Raw genomic sequence first — 12,493 nt, 5'->3', positions numbered from 1 at the left:
GCCTGGTGCACAGGTGGGGGCCTCCAGGTTTGCCCTGAAGGGTGTCTCGGATCAGGGTGGGGGTCCCGCTGGGCTGCTTGGCCAGTCTAGGTGAAGGGCTGAGGGCCGTTTTCAGGCTGGCCACACCCTCTTTAGGTTGGGGGTCCCACTGGGGTGCCAGGCCAGCCTGGGTGAGGGGCTGATGGCTGTTTGCAGCTGGTCACACCCCTTTCAGGGAGGGGGGTCCCCACTGGGGTGCCTGGCCAGTCTGGGTGAAGGGCTGAGGGCTGTTTTCAGCCTGGCCAACCTCCCCAGGGACAGAAGCTCCCAGCCTCTCCTTTTTTTCTTTTTTCTTTTTTTTTCTGGGATTTATTTACCTTCTATAATTGAAACTTTGTAGCTTGGGGCCAGGGCTTGGCTTCCTCCATAACCAGGGGCAACCCAAGTCTCCAGCTCTGTGGCCACTGCTGGCTGAAAGCAGGTTTCTGGGTTTGTTTAGCTTCTATAATTGCAACATTGTTGCTTAGACTGGAGCTCAGAGCTGGGCTGCGACAGGTGGGGAACCTTGGCTTCCTCCATCACTGGAGCAAGCAAACCTCCTTCAGATGTGTGAGTGCGGGCTGCCATCTTGGTTGGGTTAATTTGCATATCCTGCTGATTAGCCAATGGGAAGCGTAGTGGAGGTATGGTTAATTATCATGTTTGTCTGTTATTAGGTAAGACTATGCAGAAAGACATACTAAATTTATCTGGACCTCAACTCCAACACACAAAACTAAAGCATAGATTCTTTATCAGATTATTTATTCTTTATAGTTACAAATTATGTGAATTTGAATTACTCATTGAGATAATTTACATATTCAAGATATATATTAAATACATGAGAGTTATCTTTCCTTAGAACATTAACACCTATGTGACAGTTCAGGGAGCTAGTAGATACAAATTATCTAATTTCTGATGCATAAGTGTTCAAAGAATGCTAGGTTGATTTCCCTTTTATTTAAGACCTTATTAATTTATATCTCTTGTGTCGTGACATCATTCACAAAAAGTGTCACTTTTATTTTTTGGATTATTTAAAAAGTGAGATTCATACTTACTATACTAGTAAATAATCTACACTAATAAAAGACAAAGATGCTAATTGACCATACCTTCACTACAGCCTAAGCCACACCTACCAGCCAATCAGAGCGACTATATGCAAATTAACCCAACCAAGATGACAGCCAGCAGCAACAAAGCTGGAGCAAGCAGGAGGCTTGGTTGGCCAGGGGAAGGAGGAAGCCAAGCTTCCCTCCAACCCTGAGCCAGCTGAGGCCTCTGCTCATGGCAAGAAAGTTTCAATTATAGAAGATAAATAAATCCCCCATACCTTCTTCCAGCCAGCCTCCACTGGAGCAGGGTGGCTGGGTGTTGTGGCCAGCCTGCAAACAGCCATCAATCCTTCACCCAGACTGGCCAGGCACCCCAGCAGGATGCCGCCATCCTGAAAGGTCTGTGGCCAGCCTGCAAACAGCCATCAGCCCCTCATTCAGGCTGGCCAGGCACTCCTATATAATAAAAAGGTAATATGCAAATTGACCCTAACAACAGAAAGACTGGGAATGACTGATCACTATGACACACACTGACCACCAGGAGGCAGACGCTCAATGCAGGAGCTGCCCCCTAGTGGTCAGTGCACTCCCACAGGGGGAGCTCTGCTCAGTCACAAGCCAGGCTGATGGCTACCAGTACAGCGGTGGTGGTGGGAGCCTCTCCTGCCTCCTCAGCAGCACTAAGGATGTCTGACTGCAACTAGGCCTGCTTCCCGCTGGCAAGTGGACATCCCCCAAGGGCTCCCAGGCTTCCAGAGGGATGTCTGACTGCCAGCTTAGGCCCATTCCCCTGGGGAGCTGGCCTAAACCAGCAGGTGGTCATCCCCCGAGGGGTCCCAGACTGTGAGAGGGCACAGGCCTGTATGAGGAACCCCCCCGCCGTGTGCACAAATTTTTGTGCACCGGGCCTCTAGTCTCACTATAATTATACATATAGGTATATATACATATAAACATATATTTGTATATATATTCTTGAATGGCATAAGAAATGGGAAAGTTATATCTATAATTTAACATATTTTGTTCTAAATGAGGATACCGTAAAGTGTAAAGTGTAGATATAGCTTTACATCACATGCATGTGCCATCCTGATTTTCCCTGTACATGGTAATTGTGAAACCAGTTGTTCTAAAAGTCTCTGATGACTAATAGTGTGAATAGATTTTTCTAGTTTTTTTTTTTTTTTAATATATTTTATTGATTTTTTACAGAGAGGAAGGGAGAGAGATAGAGAGTTAGAAACATCGATGAGAGAGAAACATCGATCAGCTGCCTCCTGCACATCTCCCACTGGGGATGTGCCCGCAATCCAGGTACATGCCCTTGACCGGAATCGAACCCGGGACCCTTGAGTCTGCAGGCTGACGCTCTATCCACTGAGCCAAACCGGTTTCGGCTTTTCTAGTATTTTTACATAGAAAACAATATAAACGTAATGAAACCATCTTTCCATTTTACATATCATGTAGCTTTTTTAAAAATAGAAAATAAGTTGTCTGATGTAAAATTTAAAAAATACAAGGAAATATTTGCAAGAATTATTGCAAGATAATGAACAAATAAAAGATAATATATCCTTTGAATGTATTATTTCTTGCCTAAATATCATTAGAAATATTTCACTTACTAATACAATTTGCACATCTCATAGCATGTACACCCTAAAATCATCATTTTGATATTCATGTACACCTAATTTTGTGATGTAAAATTTCAGAATGACAGTAAATTTCTGTTTTTGTTTCTCAGGGCTTCAGCCATCTCTGTGTCCTTAAATGAATACAAGCTATTTTCTGTGTTTTTTTGTTTGTGTTTTTTTTCCCCTCAATCACTGCTTGCCACTACTTAAGCAATTAGCAGTGAATCTAGGTGAGAATCAAAACAGTAGAAAATTGTTTTCAATATATAATTTCACTAGATGTTATGTGGTAATTAACATCAGCATCGTCAGGGGTAATTTAGTTCTACTGATCTTAGACCAGAATGACTCCTTATACTATTTTCTTTTCTATCTAGGAGGAGATTTTCATGATTTGGCATTTATGCCAAATATAAGGTGTAAGCAGTTTAAAGTGAAAAACAATTGAATTTCTGCAAAATACTTAAAACTGGAATTATACTGAATTAAAGTTATCGATGGACAAATATAGTAGTCTTGGAAAGTACTTATTTTGTAAACAGATTTAACTGTCAATTTAAAGAGCACAGAATTATAAAAATATATTGTAATCTCAGACAAAACGGAGCTAGATTTACAAATGGAATTTACAATATTGTAAATTCTAATGACCAGTTGCTGCTCAGAAAGAAGAAATATATAAAAATATTCTTAATAAATCTGTGATAAGATTTCAAAGTAACGTTTGAAAAAATTTTGAAGACACACTAACATGCTTGCATGAAAGCAAATTACTGAAGAACATCTTTTGCAGGAAAAACTAATTATAGTTGAGGTAGAGATAGTTATTGCTTAAATATGGCAGTGGAATAAAGCATTGAATCAATGAATCTTGCTTCTTTACTTGGTTTTCCTCATAATGTATTGTGAAAGTTTTACACAACTTATACAATGGCCTTTTCTCTGAAAACTTGAAATTTGGAGGGCGGGGGGCGGAAATGCCCAGAGAGTGAAAGACAAAATTGCTTTGTTAGAAGCCTACATCCTATGTAGGTTTCATCCTTGTGGATCATGTTTTCTACCATTTGTGTTATGTATCTGACTTCACTGACTATACCTTTGGGGCTAATTAGATGATTTCTCTTTGTGGTTGCTATCTCTGTTTTAGCCTATATCTTAATGTTCTTCCTTGGGGTTGCTAAGATTGTTTCTTTCCTGTATCTCTAGGTTTTTAACCCATCTTCATCGTCTCTTATGTCTTTCCCATATGCTTAAGCCTTTTTCGGCCCCCTTTTCCCAGTATCATTAACATTGTGTAAAAATCATTTACTTCTATTTCAGGATTTCAAACCTTTAAAATATGGACATTTTGGGTTGGGTAGTTATTCTGTGTGTGTGTGTGTGTGTGTGTGTGTGTGTGTGTGTGTGTGTGTGTGTGTGTGTGAAAAGTTGAGGGAGTACAGCCTTGTGCTTTGTGGAAAGTTTAGCAGCATTTTTCTATGTACCTGCTAGAAGACAATAGTACCTCAAAACCAATTGTGACAACTAAAATTATCACCAGACATTACCAACGTCTCCAGGGAGCAAAACTGCCTCCAATTGATAATCACTGATGTATATGATAAGGTTCCAAGCTAAAATTTTTCTAGATTCTCACCATATTCTGTCCATATAAAGCTTTTACTACTAAAATGGTTTTTATTTAATAAGTAAGTCTGTAAATTCTGCTATTATTTCATAAATGTTTAAATTATAGTCACTCACCAAAAGAAAAACTTGGTTAAAATTAAATTAAAATAAATATTTATATTTTATGTAATAGGTAGCAGTATTATGCCAAAATATACCAGGTGTCTGCAAGGCTTACCATGTCTTATCCATAATTGTGGTCTAGCCTCCAGAGAGAAAAGTAGCACATTAAGCCAGAAACACCAAATGAAACCAGACCACAGTCCTGATTATAATTTCAAAAAAATCAATAAAGGTTACTAAGGATATTTAAACAAATTAGAAGGTAAAGGTGAGTTCCTGTCTTCCATTTGTAGCCATTCAGTGGATTAAGTTCACTGAATGACCTTTCCAATTCCCATAATAAAATGTCTAATATTTTAAAACCTTTAAAATCCAATGGTAAATTTGAATAAAATTTAAAAATACACAGATACGAAAAGTAAATTGAAGCCATGAATCTTTGGCAGTAAGAGAGCACCAACACCAACTTTGGCCTAGGGGATTCCTTCTCATGCTTAAGAACTGGAGCTGCTTTAGACAATTGTGCCAGGATCCAGGATATTTCCTTAAAGCTTACTCCAGGTCATAGGAATGGAATATGAGATTACCACATAAAATTGAGACTCTAAGGTCTACAAACAATCTAATGAAGATAAGAAATAAACTGAAATGTGCTGATTTCAACTTTAGAACTGCATGAAAGGAAAATAACTATATATTAATCAACAAGTAACAATCTACCATGAGCAAAGTTAGAAGACTGTTTCCTCTCACTCCATTTATCACCTCTTTCAATTTTAAGCTGCAAAGAAACATTTCCTAAGGGGCCAGCAGTACAACAGCCTTACTAACACTTCTTGACACTACACACAAGAGGATTCTATGGTGATGACATTGACACTTAGTAATAGGACCACATCACAGTTAGCTCTAACTTGGCTCCATGGGATAAAACTATGTACCTTACAATTCCTTTAGGAAAACATATTACTAAATTTAATGATTGCCGGGGTCCAACCCCAGCAGGTCCAGGGGTCCCCAAAGGTGTGGACGGAGTCGGCGAAGAAGGAATGACACGGAGACAGCGTTCAGTTGATCAGCAGCCTAGCCAGGATCTCTAGCCAGGATCTCCAGCCAGGTTCTGGTCTGGATCTCCAGCGAGGTTCTGCTTAGGATCTCCAGCCAGGTTCTGTGTCCATGTTCTCTTGCTAGGTTCTCCAGGTTCTCCAGCCAGGTTCTGTAGCCATGTTCCCTCGCTAGGTTCTCCAGCCAGGTTCTGTCCAGGTTCTCCAGCCAGGTTCAGTCACCAGGTTCTAGTCAGGTTCTCTTGCCAATTTCTGTAGTCAGGTTCAGTCCAGGATCTTTTGCCATGTTTTCTCGCTAGGTTCTGTCTCTAGGTTCTGAGGCCAGTTTCTGTCCAGGATCTTTTGCCATGTTCTCTCCAGCGAAGTTCTTCTGTCTCTAGAGAACGTTCTGTGTAGGTTCTGTGCCTCCTAAGTTCTGTGTGTAGGTTCTGTCTTCTTACATCTGTATTTATACCAGTTGATTCCAATCCTATCAATCTCTATTTCAAAGGTTAGGGCCTTTCTTATCTCCATTCCAGGGAGTAAAGATTATGTAGCTTAAGCATGATTGTTCGTAGTTAAAGTGATTAATTACCCACCTGGCACTTAGTTAAGAGGTTTTATTCCCTCCCTAACTTCAGGGGAAAATCCCTACCTGGGGAAACAACCTTTCTCAGAGACCTTGGTTAAAACACATAGTGCCAAGAAGGTGAGCAAACATATTAAGAACAGTATGCCATATATGCCAGGTCCCTTGAAACAGCAAGGATGGACCGGCTCCCGGCAAATGATATCAGATCTGTGTCATTGGCACTGATACCTCTTTTTCTTTAGTACATGTAAGTTTAGATTTGTGCCTGGGTCCATTGGATTACAGGGTATTTCATGTGACAGATACAACCTCTTGAGTTGTGGACTTTTATCTTCTCCAACCCTTAATTTCTACATCCTTAAAAATCTTCCCAGGGAAACCTCCACTTCCCTTCCTATTTATTTTGAGGTCAACATCAGTTAAATGACTCAGTTATCCCTTGAAGTTTATGTATATATTATTTATGGGTTTAAGATTCAATACGGTGATTAAGCTGATGCACCTGCTTGAAAAAATATGGAAACTCTCTATTTAATGTATCCATGATAGTTTCTAGGAATCATGAAGCTCATTTTACTTCCTCATTATGCAACACTTAACAATGAAGTAGTATTAGAATTAATCTTTTGCCCTACCTGGTTTGGCTCAATGGATAGAGTGTCGGCCTGTAGACTGAAGGGTCCCGGGTTTGATTCTGGTCAAGGGCACATGCCTGAGTTGTAGGCTCGATAGCCAGTAGGGGGTGTCCAAGAGGCAGCTGATCAATGATTCTCTCTCATCATTGATGTTTCTATCTCTCTCTCTCCCTTTCCCTTCCTCTCTGAAATCAATAAATATATATTAAAGAAAATAATTAATCTTTCAAAACCATGGATGACCATCAGTAATTTTCCATATATGTTGGGCATTTTATTGTTTTGTACAACGATGATGAAAATAACATTGTAGAACAGATGATTTAAATAGTTTTGGCAACAATTGTGAGAACCTTAAGGTAAAGTGAATAAACTGCAATATTCTAGTTTATAATTTCGCCTGAGAGAAGCAATATAAGTATTAAATTGCTATTTTAATTGATTGTCAATCTGGTATTATCCCTGCTATGACTTTGTCTCAGGTGTATATTTTGCACAGGATATATTTCCTTTTACTTATTTTGGAAGATTTTATTTGAAAATATATTTAGATGCTGAATCACTTTTTTAAAGTTACTGTAAGAAAGAAAATTTCTTATTATTTTGGGTTCTGAGGCCCAATTGAAATGTGTGTATGTGCGGTGGCGGGGAGGGAGGGGGGAATTTCCCCATTCTAATAAGCAATGCTGGGCACACAAGCCAGGTCATCGATACTTCCACTTAATTCTGACTCTATCTACCTAGAGATAGCATCAGATTCCACAGTTTAAGGGCTCAGTCCCACAAGACCGCCCTCCCCTTTCAGGTGCCAGTTGCAATTCTAGGTTTCACATGTGCTTCTGAATCACGGGCTACAAATTGGAGGTTCCAGTGATCACTCCAACTCAGAAGCCAATCACAAGTCCAGATCGTCACCTATACTTGCAATTGAATGGTTATTAATCAGCTTTCAATAACACCCCCTTAGGTTCAATTAATTTGTTAGAGCACTTGCAGAACTCAGAGAACATTTTACCCACTAGATTACTAACTTATTATAAAAGGACATAACTCAGAACAGCAAGATGGAAGAGATGCATAGGATGTAGGAAGTAGGCCTCTGTGATCCATCCGTGACATAGTCAACTTTTGGTTGTTTTTTTGTTTTGTTTTGTTTTTTAACTCTTACAAAGCTGGGATCACACTTCATTCTATTTTGTTACATGAAAGGGCAGTATAGTACATGTCCAAGGAGTTAATCATGTGCACTCTTTTGCTCTGAAGAATCAAATATTAGTATTATGTTTCTTTTTTGTTGTTGTTAATGATCACCAGAGGATATTTTTCCATTGATTTTTTAGAGAGAGTGTACGGGAGGGAGAGAGACACACAGAGAGAAACATCAACGTGAGAGAGACACATCTATTGGGTGCCTCCTGCACGCATCCGGACCAGGGTCAGGGATGAGCCTGCAACCAAGGTATGATGGAAACAATCACTGAATTTCCCCAGGGCAAACAGAATGTAGGGAAGAGGGAAGAGGGAAGAGGATATAGGAGCAAAGCACTATGGTCGTGAGCCAGCATGATGGTGGAAACCCCCGAGGCGCCACCTCAACTCGACGGGGGGAGGGGGAGACAACTAGAAAAGGCTATAGCTTATTTTTTTTCAATTTAAATAAATTTCACACATTTCTTTTTACTTTTTAAATGTGGCTACTAGACCATTTATTTGTTTTAATATATTTTTATTGATTTCAGAGAGGAAGGGAGACGGAGAGAGAGAAACATCAATGATGAGAGAAAATCATCTATAGGCTGCCTCCTGCACGCCCCCTACTGGGGATCTAGCCTACAACCTGAGCATGTGCCCTTGACGGGTATTGAACCCCAGATCCTTCAGTCCACAGGCTGAAGCTCTATCCACTGAGCCAAAGTGGCTAGGGCTTAGCCCATTTTTTAACCCGGTGGACACTGGCTCTTGCAAGGATGTATTAAAAGTCTCCTTTTCGTCATACTTCTGTCTCCGAGTCCATTATTTGAATTGGGACAGGTGAGCATTTCTCACAAAGGGCAAGGTATGTGGGAAAGGCACCAAGCTTCCATGCGTTATCCCGGTGCAACTCTCCCCACATGTTCATGTGTTCACCAGCGGAAAGCACTCTGAACCCCAGAGGGGGTTTATGGAGGCTTCATTACAGCCATGGTTGGTTAAATCATTGGTCAAGGGTGATGGGACTTTTTTTCTTGGAGGATGGGAGATGGAACTGAAAGCTCCAACCCACTAATCACATGATTGGCTCCACTGGCAACCTGCCCCCATCCTTAGATGTTTTCTGAAAATCACACCATTAACAAAACAAAAGATGTATTTATCACTCTCAACACTTAGGAAATTCCAAGGATTTGGGGAACTATGAATCTGAAACTGCAGATGAAGACAAAATTAATATGAAAAATATAGCTTGGCCATCTGAATGACCAATATATGTTTTTTATATAAACCACATTATCACAATCACATGTTATTGAAGAACATAAAACTAAAATTAAAAGTGGACTACTCAGCAAAGACTGACTTTCTTTGAGTAATTATATAATCTCAGAAAACAATTACTTTTTGTTTTGTTTTGTTTTACCATCTATTTACACTTATACTTAAAATCTTATTTCATGAAATTGTGGGCTAAAATGGAGTTTACCATCAGGAGTTTGCCCCATTTATTTTACTTATAATTTTATTTTAAATAAATCTAATTATTTGAAACAAGAACCTCATGAGCAAATGATGTAAAAGTTTTGTGTAAATTTAATATTTCTGAAAGAATTCAGCTCAAAGACAGTAGGTATAAAAAGTCTTCCATTCCAGCCAGCGTGGCTCAGTGGCTGAGCCTCGACCTATGAACGAGGAGGTCATGGTTTGATTCCCAGTCAGGGCACATGTCCAGATTTCGGGCTAGATCCCCAGTGGGGGCATGCAGGAGGCAGCCAATCAGTGATTCTCTCTCATCATTGATCTTTCTCTCTCTCCCTCCCTTCCTCTCTGAAATCAATAATAAAAATATATATTAAAAAAAGGGTCTTCCAATTTCCTATAGAATAGTCAGTCTACAGTAATAATATTTTTACCACATCTACAGCCAATGCCCTTTATGTGAACTGGTTTTTAGAGGATGATAAACCTTCACCTTTCCTGTGGGATTGCTAATACTATCAAGAAGAACAAAGAACATTTTACCTCTGAGATCTCTTGAGAACACTGCTTTCTCCTTGTTTCATCAGAAGTGAGAATTTGGTAAGTAGGCACATTTAATCATAGTGCATATCAGGAATATCTCTGGGACCACGGTGAACATAACGTCTCACCCTGACCTCGTAAATAGATTACCGAAATCTTTACTGGTGGGTAAAGAATTGTGACACTGCTTTTTATTGTGGGAGTATTGAGCCATAGTATAGTAATTTAAAAATAGAATAGTATAAAAGAAAATGTTACCATTTCAAAACTGAATATAAAAACAAGTCAATTATCTCACATTTTAAAAGCCATACTTTATTATTCTCTAGAGTCAAATATTTACATACACTGGGTCATTTAATTATAATAGCTAATAAGGAAGATAAAAAGAATTGAGACTAGAGAAAGATTAAGACTTATTTCCACCTTTTTGAAGATAGTAAATGATCAAGGATTCAACAACGAAGATAAATAAATAAATAAATAAATAAATAAATAAATAGTTTAGTTAATCTGGATAGCCATCAATTTTCTTCTCTGTAGCATGACCTTATTTTCACTGCTTTGGTAAGAAATCTTAAAATAATTAAGAAATTGAATTGAACACAATTAGTTAAACGTTACCTAAAATTGTAAATTTTGATATGCTCAAAAGGAATCATAAATGAGAAACCTATTTATTTCTGTGACTTTCTTTTTTTTTTTGTCACCTTGGGTCTTTATTAATAAATATAGTGTGCCTGAGGTAAATATTGGTCCAAAGTACTCCTCAGACTATGCCTCATTGTACATTAAAAAAAAAAAAAAAAATCACTTAGAAGCATTTAAAGAGAGAAATCAGGATACAATTTCACCAAAAAAGCAAGATTAGCTAAAATTTATTCACAACCAGTAAAATAAATGTTAAGACAAAAACTCAGAAACAAAAACTTAGAATTTATATAAAAAATAAACAATAGTTTGGTAAAATATAGAAAAATGAACACTTATTCAACTTAGGATTTAAAATAATTTAACTGAATAAGGTATGAGCCACTTTTTTCTCGTTTTTTAAATTTAGTATTTTGTGTACTTGGCTTATGTATTCATTGTGAAATATATTTCCTGATTTTTTTCCTTTTATTTACATCTATTTTATTAAATAAAAAAACTGAACAAAATATTTTTAAGTTCCATTGTATATCTTGATATTAACACATATTGATCACTTGATTTATTAATTCCTACTTTCTTAACCTGATAATATTATCAATAGTATTTTATAGTTGCAGCTTTAAATTTTCGTTCAAATATCTTTTTTAAGATTATTTATAAAATCTGTAGATTTTTCTTTCCCCCAACTTATTATATGTTTTTAATACTTACTGAAACCTTCCTCCTGTTTTGCTTAATTTCATTGTTTTCTGTTTCTAATTTATTCAAAAGCTTTAATTTGCTGAAATGACTTAAACCCTTAACTAATTTATGTTCCCAAATCAAGACTATGCAGAGCTAAGTGTTAGCCAGTCCATAATGATTACATGATGTTATAATTCTTTTTTTTTTTCAATTTACTTTTTCAATATTCCTTAAGATTATTTTTATGCCTACATGTCTCTGCTCCTTTTTTGTTATTATTTTTAATACACCTTCAATTTTCTTATCCCTTTCTTTACTTACCAGTGTTAGCTGATTTTTTACTTTATACTGTGACCTTCTTTCTTATATTAGTATATTATAAGTAATATCTAAATTCAAAAATGCAATAGTTGTCCTATTATTTAATGGAAAACTTTTGGTCACATTTTTATCAAAGTTATGGTAACTTTTAAAAATGATACCAATTATTTAAGTAAATTTACTTATTATGAATTTTCTTCTTAATTTTACATCTGTTTTTAGCTTCCTTACATTTTCACTGCCAATCACTCATATTCCAAAACGTGGATTTCTTCCTAAACAAGTTATTTGCGAACAGATATACTAATAGTCTAGGATGATCCAGGACAATTCTCTGGAATATGCAGGTGATCTCTAGAAATAAAAGTGTGTTTGTGAGGTTGTCCTTCTCTTTCCCTTCCTCCTTGCCTTCTGCCTTCCTCATCCTCTGCCTGCTTTCTCTTCCTTCTCCTTCTCCTTCTCCTTCTCCTTCTCCTTCTCCTTCTCCTTCTCCTTCTCCTTCTCCTTCTCCTTCTCCTTCTCCTTCTCCTTCTCCTTCTCCTTCTCCTTCTCCTTCTCCTTCTCCTTCTCCTTCTTCTTCTTCTTCTTCTTCTTCTTCTTCTTCTTCTCTTCTCTCTCTCTCTCTCTCTCTCTCTCTCTCTCTCTCTCTCTCTCCCTCTTTCTCTCTCTCTCTCCCTCTTTCTCTCTCTCTCTTTCTCTACATGTGTGTGATTAGTATTTTACTGTCAATGACAAATATCAGCAAGAGAGTTTTCCGTCTACAGTTATCACTCTGTCACATGGATAATCTCCTTATATTTTTTTCCACCAGCTCCTCACTGATTTTCCACTATTATGATCCATTCATTCTGATCTACCTGTTCAAATAATGAACCTTTGATTTTGTCTT

Source organism: Myotis myotis, unplaced genomic scaffold (assembly GCF_014108235.1).
Source record: "Myotis myotis isolate mMyoMyo1 unplaced genomic scaffold, mMyoMyo1.p scaffold_m19_p_3, whole genome shotgun sequence".
NCBI lineage: Eukaryota > Metazoa > Chordata > Mammalia > Chiroptera > Vespertilionidae > Myotis > Myotis myotis.
Note: the sequence above shows the minus strand (reverse complement) of the source record.